Here is an 11200-nt window from a genome sequence, read left to right as displayed (position 1 = left end):
TATAGGACGATGGGACCATAGACAGAGGGAGAGGGGGCTTTTATACAAAGATGAGGCACATGGACAGAGGCAGCAGGGGCTTTTATAGAAAGATGGGAGCCTGGATAGTGGGAGAGGGGGCTTTTATAGAAAGACGGGAGCATGGACAGAGGGAGAGGGGGCTTTTATTGAAAGATGAGGGAATGGATAGAGGGAGATGGGGCTTCTATAGAAAGATGGGAGCATGGATAGAGGGAGGGGGGCTTTTATAGTAACATCAGACACATCGACCGAGGGAGGGGGGCTTTTATACAAAGATGGGGGCATGGATAGAGGAAGACGGGGCTTTTTTAGAAAGATTGTAGCATCGATAGTGGGAGAGGGGGCTTTTATAGGAAGGTGGGAGCATGGATAGAGGGAGAGTGCGCTTTTTTAGAAATATGAGACACATGGATAGAGGGAGAGGGTTTTTTTTAGAAAGATGAGGCACGTGGACCGAGGGAGAGGTGGCTTTCATAGAAAGATGAGGCACATGGACAAAGGGAGAGGGGGCTTTTATAGAAAGATGAGGCACATGGACAGAGGGAGAGGGGGCTTTTATTGAAATATCAGAGCATGGATAGAGGGAGATGGGCTTTTATAGAATGATGAGATACAAGGTCAGTGGTAGAAGAGGCTTTTATAGAAAGATGGGGGCATAAATAGAGGGAGAGGGGCTTTTATATAAAGATGGGGGCTTGGATAGAGGGAGAGGAGGCTTTTATTGAAAGATGAGGCACATGGACAGAGGTGAGGGGGCTTTTAAAGAAAGATGGGTGCATGGATAGCGGACGAGGGTGCTTTCATAGAAAGATGGGAGCATAGATAGGGGGAGAGGAGGCTTTTATAGAAATATGAGGCACATGGAAAGTGGGAGAGTGGGCTTTTATAGGAAGATGAGACACATGGAAAGAGGGAGAGTGGGCTTTTATAGAAAGAAGTGGGCATAGATAGAAGGAGAGGGGGCTTTTATAGAAAGATATTTCGCATGGATAGAGGGAGTGGAGGCTTTTATAGAAAGATGGGGGCATGGATAGAGGGAAAGGGGGCTTGTATAGAAAGATGAGGGACATGGACAGAGGAAGGGGGGCTTTCACAGAAAGAGGGGGAATAGATAGCAGGAGAGGGTACTTTTATAGCAAGGTGAGGCACATGGATAGAGGGAGAGGGGGCTTTTATAGAAAGATAGTAGCAAGGATAATTGGAGAGGGGGCTTTAATGGAAAGATGAGGCATGGATAGAGGGAGGGGGGCTTTTATAGAAAGATGATGGACATGGACAGAGGAAGGGGGCTTTCATTGAAAGAGGGGGGAATAGATAGAGGGAGAGGATGCTTTTATAGCAAGGCGAGGCACATGGTTTGATGCAAGGGGACGTTATGGAAAAATGAGTCTCATCGGTAAAAGGAGAGGGGTCTTTTCTGGAAAGATAGGGCCCATGAACAGATGGAGAGAGGGCTTTTGAAGATGCAATAATTCCACCCGTAACCCAGATCCCACCCACACAACAGACCCTATCCCTAACCCAGGTCCCACCCACACACCCAGACCCCATCCCTAACACATGTCCCACCCACATACCCATATCCCACCTTTAACCCATGTCCCACCCACACACCCAGACCCCATCCCTAACCCAGGTCCAACCCACACACCCAGACCCCATCCCTAACACAGGTCCCACCCACACACCCGGACCCCGCCCCTAACACAGGTCCCACCCACACACCCGGACCCCACCCCTAATAATATCAGTCAAAATTATTGCATCGGATTTATCTATTTTGAGGTATAGATCTTTGGGGCATTTTGATGGGGGTTGAGGAGAATGAAGCTGCATGGGGTGGGAGTGCACTTTGACAAGGGTGGAGGGAAGGAGGGGAAAGTGGATGTCAGCTGAAAAACTACAGGGGTGGCCCAAAATTGTGGGAGGGGCAGAACCCTCAGGCATTTAATGTGGATATAACCTCCTTCTGGTCTGAGACATGAGGCCCAGTAGGGGTTTATACAGAACATGGAGTGTGATAAAGAGGGCCTGGTGGGAGTAATGGAGATGGAAGGTTCAGGGGCTTAAATAACACTGCACGGGGTGAGGGGCAATTACCAGTATTCAGGGCCTGGGGGAGAGAGTCTGAGGGGCAAAAAGTCAGAAGAATGACCACGCCCCACTCCACCTGACACACCCCTTTCCACACAGACCATGCCCCATTAGCCAGCACCCACCCACACACCCGGACTCCGCCCCAACCCAGGTCCCACCCACACACCCAGACCCCATCCCTAACACAGGTCCCACCCACACACCCAGACCTCATCCCTAACACAGGTCCCACCCACACACCCAAACCCCATCGCTAACCCAGGTCCCACCCACACACCCAGACCCCATCCCTAACACAGGTCCCACCCACACCCCCAAACCCCATCTCTAACAGAGGTCCCACCCACACACCCGGACCCCGCCCCTAACCCAGGTCACACGCACACACCCAGACCCTGCCCCTAATAATATAAGTCAAAATTATTGCATCCGATATATCATTTAATCCCTTAGAATTGGTGGCGATGCCATTTTAGAAAAGCAAGCTCCTATTTAGTATCTTTGAGGGAAAAGGAGAACACGTGATCACCTTCAATGTATTTTTTTTAAAAAGAACACGCTTCTTCCTCCTGCAGGAATTTCCTGCGTTCCAGCAATTCACTGGATTCCTCTGTTCGAATGAATTTGAATTGATAGCATTTCATTTCCATGCCCTGAAGATTTAAAAGAGTTACCTCGTTGCATCTTATCATTTATTGGCAGTTGCCAAAGAATCATCTGAGAGTTTGCGGGGAAAACCATGAGATTCACACAAAGCTAAATAATTCAGCTGACCACCTCTTTCTGCAAGCTAACAATTCTGTAATTCTGTGAAGGGACAGTTACATCAGTCTGCCTGATTTAGGAGCAACAAGACAGGGATTTCACCCGAAATATAAACGCGCAGAGATCTGACTGGAGAAAGAGTGCTTTTGATACCAAAGTCAGGGAAAACAGATGTCCCTTTATTCCATTTCCTGGGTTACTCTCAACAACATAACCAGAAAGCATGCAGGAAGATAACATTGTGACTAAAGGAGGTGAACGTTAGTATTAGACCTGAATATCCAACACTGAATCCATTGAATCTATAGTAATAGGGATAAAAATGGCAGACAGTCACAAGGTCAGGGGAGTGGGTGGTTATATTGTGTATAAAATGTCAACAAGTGCACAGTGCAATCTGCGCAAAAGCCTCTTCAAGTTTGCAGCCATTTTTACACTTTAATGGTTTACGTAAAATATGGCAATGATATGTGATCGGTTAATAATCATTCATTTCTGTTTTTATGTACATACTTGTTCCAAGCCTACTGCATATTTCACCTCTACAGTTAGGGAAATAATTTATAGTTGTCCAAAATAACTTTCTGTGATTTTCATTCATCTCTCTACATTCACCAAATCGAGAAGCAAATACAAAGAACAAAATCTGCAATATTCACAATCATAGATTTTGATATAATTTGCCCCTTGACTAGATTTGTTACAGCCTCAGAGCAGAGATTTGCGAAATACATGTTACATAGAACATAGAACATAGAAGAATACAGCGCAGTACAGGCCCTTCGGCCCTCTATGTTGCGCCGATCAAAGCCCACCTAATCTACACTAACCCACTATCCTCCATATAACTATCCAATGCCCGCTTAAATACCCATAAAGAGGGAGAGTCCACTACTGCTACTGGCAGGGCATTCCATGAACTTACGACTCGCTGAGTGAAGAACCTACCCCTAACATCAGTCCTATATCTACCCCCCCCTTAATTTAAAGCTATGCCCCCTTGTAATAGCTGACTCCATACGTGGAAAAAGGTTCTCACTGTCAACCCTATCTAACCCCCTAATCATCTTGTACACCTCTATCAAATCACCCCTAAACCTTCTTTTCTCCAAAGAAAACAACCCCAAATGCCTCAGCCTTTCCTCATAGGATCTTCCTACCATACCAGGCAACATCCTGGTAAACTTCCTCTGCACACGTTCCAGTGCCTCCACATCCTTCCTATAGTATGGCGACCAAAACTGCACACAATATTCCAGATGCGGACGCACCAGAGTCTTATACAACTGCAGCATGACCTCAGGACTCCGGAACTCAATTCCTCTACCAATAAAAGCCAGTACGCCATATGCCTTCTTCACTGCACTATTTACCTGGGTGGCAACTTTCAGAGATCTGTGTACATGGACACCAAGATCCCTCTGCTCTTCCACACTACCAAGTAGTCTACCATTAGCCCAGTAATCCATCTTTTTATTACTCTTACCAAAGTGAATCACTTCACACTTAGCTACATTGAACTCCATTTGCCACCTTTCTGCCCAGCTCTGCAGCCTCTCTATATCCCGCTGTAACCTGCCATATCCTTCCTCACTGTCTACAACTCCTCCGACTTTCGTATCATCCGCAAACTTGCTCACCCAACCTTCTAACCCTTCCTCCAGGTCATTTATAAAAATGACAAACAGCAATGGTCCCAAAACAGATCCTTGCGGAACACCGCTAGTGACGGCACTCCAAGATGAACCTTTGCCATCAACTACTACCCTCTGTCTTCTTCCAGAGAGCCAATTCCTAATCCAAACCTCCAACTCACCCTCAATGCCATATCGCTGTATTTTCTGCAGTAGCCTACCATGGGGGACCTTATCAAACGCCTTACTAAAATCCATATATACCACATCTACCGCTTTCCCCTCATCTACCTCCTTAGTCACCTTCTCAAAGAATTCAATAAGGTTTGTGAGGCACGACCTGCCCTTCACAAAACCATGCTGACTATCCTTGATCACATCATTCTTATCCAGATGTGCATAAATCCTATCCCTTACAATTCTCTCTAAGACTTTGCCCACAACAGAAGTGAGACTCACTGGCCTATAGTTACTAGGGTTATCCCTACTCCCCTTCTTGAACAAGGGAACCACGTTTGCTAGCCTCCAGTCCTCTGGCACTACTCCTGTCGACAAAGAGGACACAAAAATCAAGGCCAATGGCTCTGCAATCTCCTCCCTCGCTTCCCAGAGAATCCTAGGATAAATGCCATCAGGCCCAGGGGACTTATCTATTTTCACCCTTGCCAGAATTTCCAACACCTCTTCTCTACATATCTCAAAGCCATCCATTCTACTTATTCGTGCCTCAGTATTCATATCGACAACTATGTCCTGTTCCTGAGTGAATACTGACGAAAAGTATTCATTCAGCGCCTCCCCAATCTCTTCAGCCTCCACACGCAACTTCCCATTACTATCCTTGATTGGACCTATTCCTTCCCTAGTCATTCTTTTATTCCTAACATACCTATAGAAAGCCTTAGGGTTTTCCCTAATCCTACCAACTAAGGACCTTTCATGTCCCCTCCTTGCTGCTCTTAGCTCTCTCTTCAGGTCCTTCCGGGCTACCTTATAACTCTCAATCGCACCTATTGAACCTTCACGCCTCATCTTTACAAAGGCCGCCCTCTTCCATTTAACAAGGGATTCCAACTCCTTATTAAACCACGGCTCCCTCACACGACCCTATCCTCCCTGCCTGATAGGTACGTACTTATCAAGGACACTCAATAGTTGCTCCTTGAACAAGTTCCACATATCAATTACGCTCTTGCCTTGGAATCTATTTTTCCAATCCACACATCCTAAGTCATGCCTCAACGCATCATAATTTCCCTGCCCCCAGCTATAACTCTTGCCCTGTAGTACACACTTATCCCTCTCCATCACTAGACTAAAAATCACCGAATTGTGGTCTCTGTCCCCAAAGTGCTCACCTACCTCTAGTTCTAATACCTGGCCTGGTTCGTTACCCAGAACCAAATCCAGTATGGCCTCACCTCTTGTTAGCTTATCTACATATTGTGTCAGGAAACTCTCCTGCACACATTGCACAAACACTGACCCATCTAACGAACTTGAGCTATAGCTTTTCCCAATCAATATCAGGAAAGTTAAAGTCTCCCATAACAATCACCCTATTACTGTCACTCTTCTCCTGAATCATCTTCGCAATCCTTTCTTCAACGATTCTAGGACTATTAGGAGACTGTTCTACAGGAGATGTACATTTATCAGAGAACGAAAGTAAATCAAACAACCCAAACTAAAAAAGTGAAAGGAAGTGACTTGTAAAACAAAGAAACTAAGAGTTGGAGTAGGCCACTCGGCCCTTCGAGCCAGCCTCACCATTTGGCATGGTTGTTGTTCCTGTATCTCAACAGCATATTCCTGCTTTCTCTGTGTACAAGGTACCAGAATACCTGAGAGGTGGGAGTAATGTGAAGGAGGACCAAGGAAAGGAGAGGAGAATATGAATGCAACCTAGTTAGGGACTTCAAGAGACTTCTTAGGGAATTGTGAAGAGCTTCTGTGGAAAGGGAAAGATTAGTCCGGGAAACTGTGGCCCTAGTGTCAGAGGGACAGGAGACTGGAAATGGAGATAAATGGAACAATTCACTTTCAAATGGCTTTGTGGAAGGGGAAACAGATAATTTTCCAGAAATACTAGGGACTTGTGAAACAGATGAAGCAAAAGAAATGAAGTGAGGAGAGAAGAAGATGTTGGAAGGCTAACTGAATGAAGGGTTGAGAAATCCCACGGACAGGATGAGATTCAACTCCGAGTGTTGCTGGTGGGCGGGGGGGGGGGGGTGGGGGGTGGTGTGGTAGAGATACAGGGGAGGCAGTGCGAATTATCTTTCAAAATCTGTAGAGTCTGTTAAGTTTCATGTTGACTGACTATTTTGTAAGGGAGGAAGAAGGATAATGGAGAAATGCGGCCTTGTTAGTTTGAAGTCAGTCGGAGGTTAAATGTGGGAATCTTCATGAAGGGTGTAAGAACTGAGGAAGTTAGAAAGTGTCAACATGGAATTGGAAAAGGGAAATCGCGTTTATCAGACAAGTGGAGAGTTTTTCCAAGGTCCCCCACATGTTAGTAAAGACCATAAGACCATAAGACATAGGAGTGGAAGTAAGGCCATTCGGCCCATCGAGTCCACTCCGTCATTCAATCATGACTGGGCATTTCAACTCCACTTTCCCGCATTCTCTCTGTAGCCCTTAATTCCTTGTGACATCAAGAATTTAAAAAATGTAATGGCACCACAAGGGTCAGTGCGAAGTCCCCAACTCTTCCCAATCCATATCAATGATTCAAAAGTGGGGCCCAATTGTAACATTTCCAGATATAGGGACATAAGATATGAGGAAGATCAAAAGGAACTTCAAGACACCATGAGACCATAAAATATATGGGCAGATTTCGGCTTATCAGCTCAACAAGAGGATGTAGACTGCCCAAGGAACCTGGTGGATGTGGTATGATGTGAGGAAGTGTGAGGCTATTTACTCTGGGATAAGACAGACAAAGACAGAAATTCTGAAATGTTGTGGAGAGAAGAGGCTGGGAATGGGATGGACAGAAATGTTCAAGGTAAGCTGGAGTCTTGAGGTTCATATTTTACATCACCTTTCAGCGATGGGCAGGGAGAGAGCCAAACCTTAGACCGAGCTGGGAACGAGGGTGGGAGTGGGGTGAAGGAACGGAGAGAGTGAATGGAGTGAAACTTTACATTACGATACAAGCTGCTGCTATCAGAATCCACAATCCGCCCAGGGCTGAGTTTGCTGTCCCCTCATTGGGCACCACCACCAGCTTCCCATTATCCCCGATCTCCAGTTTCACCTGGATCCCCTGTTTATCCACCCCCGTCAGAGGAATATAGTTGCCATACTTCCGGGAAGTGATCCTTCCCACTTGGAACACCTCATAGGGTGGGATCAGGACCTCCTTCTCTTCAGAGAAACATGAGTACTTTTCGATTCGGACCCCATATCGGGAGCTGATGAAGAACATGGTGTTCCACTTTGTGTTGTTGTCAATGAAGTCCAGGGCAACACCTTCATCCAGTGAAGAAGAGGTGTAGGAGCCAAATCGCATCCTTGACCCCTCAATGCCCTTCGCCAACTTTCTGATCCCTCGATAAACCCACTCGAACTCTGCAGGAAAATGTGTTGCCAATTTCTCCAGGGCAGTGGCCAGCAGGTAATGATAACTTTTATACACAAACCTCTTGTCATCGATGGTTTCATTGGTTCCATACTGCCTGACTGCTTCATTGAATCATCTGTAGAAGGGATTATGTTTGGGATAATCTGCTGTGTAAGCATAAAGTGCGACCATGAGCTCCTTTGTGAGCCCACTGGGAACAATGCAGTTCATTCTCTTCACTGCGTTGGTCCAAACATCCTCAAAGCCATGTTCCCGTGCTTCCTTCGGGATACGGCTGATGGCCAGCTGATCGGATTCATTGTTCCAGCTAAAGATGTAAGCTGCAGAACTGTTTACCATGTCCAACTGGATAACATTCCCAAGACCCTGAGCTGTGGAATGAAATAGGAATGGGAGGTGGAATTAATTTCCATAGGGAGTAGAAAGACCATAAGGGACAGAACCGCGCTCTGCCATTCAATAGGATCACGGCTGATCTGACATTCCTGAGGTCCACTTTCCTGTCCTTTCCATAAAGCTATTGATTGACGGGTTCAATACGGTCATTAAGAAGACACATTACACACTTGCTTTTCAAAGTCGTGGTGCAGGCGATAAGAGCAGGGAGGGGATGTTGGAACTGTATGTTTCTGATCCCCACGCTGTAGGAAGGATGGGCATTGCACTGGAGGGTGTGCAGAGGAGATTCCCTGGGACGCTCCCATTAGATGGAGAATCGCAGCGATGGAGAGAGACTGGATAAGCTTAGGTTTTTCTTTGTGGAGCAGAGAAGACTGTAAGAAATAGGAACAGTCCCAGGCTGTTCGGCTCCTCATGCCTACTGCACGGGTACACCGTCTGAGAGAAGAAATTCCTCTTCATCTCAGCCTTAAATCCTCTCCCGTTAATTCGGAGTCTTTGCCCTCAGGTCCTAGATTCTGCCATGATGGAAAATATCCTCTCAGTTTTGACCATAGTGAGCCCCTTACAAATCCTGGGTATTTCAATGTGATAGTGAAGGCTGGGTCTTCCAACATAATTACAACGGAGCAGGATTATGTTTTGGTGTAAAAGGGGACGGGGGGGGGTGGGAATAATGGGGGTGGGGGGAATGGGGGAGGGTTCCAGGAGGTGGAGAGACTGCAGGGAGTGAAGTGAAGGACACACTCAGATCACCAACACCTTTGGTCACAGGTAAATTCTCTCTCACGGATTCAATGATGAATTCTTGCTCCAATTGTTCAGGAATGTCCCATCTGAGGGAACACACTGGCTATCCCTTTCCCAGCTCAGCCCCCGCAATCCATCCCAGACTGCCGGGTCAGCCAAGATATCATGAGAAAGCCTGGAGCACGGTGCTCAATTCCCCAGGGACCAGACTATGACCCAGCTCATGTCGTTCAAGAACTTGACGTGGAGTGGAAAGCAACAGACAACGAGGTGCACAGGGAGTGTTCCTCACCCTGGAGACAGACGGTTCAAGTCTCAGCCAGCTTGGAGATGGGTCCAAACACTTTTCCAACTGCTTAGAGTCATAGAGATGTACAGCACTCGCTTCCAAATACATTCCAAGTACATTAAGATTTTAGGCACTGGTGAGATTGACTGTGATGAGAATCAAGGGCTAAACTAGATATTGCTGGAGAATCTCAGCAGGTTTGGCAGCATATATGGAGGAAAAGCAGAGTTAATATGTTGGGGTCCAGAGACCCTTTTCCAGAACAAACAGGAAGCTGATATTCAGGAAGAGTCAAGAGTGTATGCTGGAAAACCACACCAGGTCAGGCAGCATGCGAGTAGCAGGAGAATGGACGTTTCGAGCCTAAGCCCTTCGTCCCCGATGAAGGAACCCGTCTGAAAGATCGACTCTCCTACTCCTCGGATGCTGCCTGACCTGCTGTGCATTTCCAACATACGTTCTTGACTCTGATCTCCAGCATCTACAGTCCTCCCTTTCTCCTGGTTGATATTCAGGCAGAGAGTATTGTGCCGAAATTTGGGCAACTCAGGGCTTGTTCCAAAATCCCATTGATGAGATGATCCCTGTCTGTTGTGGAGGTGCTTAAAGCACAAGGTGCTTAAAGCACTTTCATCATGAACGAGTGTGAGTTACAATGAGAGACAGGCTGGGATCGGCTGTGGTGGGTTTGAACAGCAAGCAGATTTGAGAACAAACAAACTCAGAGCATTAAAGACGGAGAGGAATCTCCTGATTGCCTGAGCCAATGTTACAAATACTTACAATGAAACCAGAGGGTGGTCAGCAGAGAAAGAAACAAATAGCTCATTGCTCGTCTCTTCCCTTCTTTATCCATCAAGGTGAGCTGACTTCTGTCTCTGAGCTGTGTTACTTCAGGAGTGTTCTTATTTTCACAGAGTTGTATTGAGTGTGACTGTACTGTCAATGTGTGGACTGAGTGATTTCGAAACTGAAACCATTGACACTGAGAGCATTTTGTTATCAGGAAACAGGTTCCTGTATTTTGAAAAGATGTTTTTTCTTATGTTGTAAAGAAATGTGTGAAACCAGAAAGTAATATCTTCAATTGGAATGTTCTTTCTCTCCCTTTCACATACCATTTCTTACTGATGCTTTGTCTTCATACCTGTCTTTCTAATCTCATTCTCATTCATAGTATCAATTACTCTCACTGACAATTGGTGATGGATTCATAGAGTCATAGAGATGTACAGCACGGTCCAACTCATCCATGCCGACCAGATATCATAACTTAATCGCATCTCAATTGCCAGCACTTGGCCCATATCCCTCTGAACCCTTCCTATTCATAGACCCATCCAGATGCCTTTTAAATATTGTAAGTATACCCACCTCCACCACTTCCTCTGGCAGCTCATTCCTTACAAGTCTCACCCTCTGCGTGAAAAAGTTGCCCCTAAGGTGTCTTTTATACCTTTTCCCTCTCACCCTAAACCTATGCCCTCTAGTTCTGGATTCCCCCACCCCAGGGAAAAGACCTTGTCTACTTACCCTATTCATGCTGCTCATGATTTTATAAACCTCTATAAGGTCACTCCTCAGCCTCCGACGCTTCACGCAAAATAGCCCCAGCCTATTCAACATCTCCCAAATTGGAGTTCAGATCCT

At 46.2% G+C, this 11200-nt stretch overlaps 1 pseudogene; it reads right to left on the bottom strand.

The window, feature by feature from the left end:
* Positions 1-7245: 7245 nt before the first annotated feature.
* LOC140478450 (GPI-linked NAD(P)(+)--arginine ADP-ribosyltransferase 1-like) lies at positions 7246-10725 on the bottom strand (annotated as a pseudogene).
* Positions 10726-11200: the final 475 nt, after the last annotated feature.

The sequence above is a fragment of the Chiloscyllium punctatum genome, chromosome 6, assembly GCF_047496795.1.
Source record: "Chiloscyllium punctatum isolate Juve2018m chromosome 6, sChiPun1.3, whole genome shotgun sequence".
Lineage (NCBI taxonomy): Eukaryota > Metazoa > Chordata > Chondrichthyes > Orectolobiformes > Hemiscylliidae > Chiloscyllium > Chiloscyllium punctatum.
The sequence above is the reverse complement of the archived record's forward strand: the minus strand, read 5'-3'. Positions and strand labels throughout refer to the sequence as shown.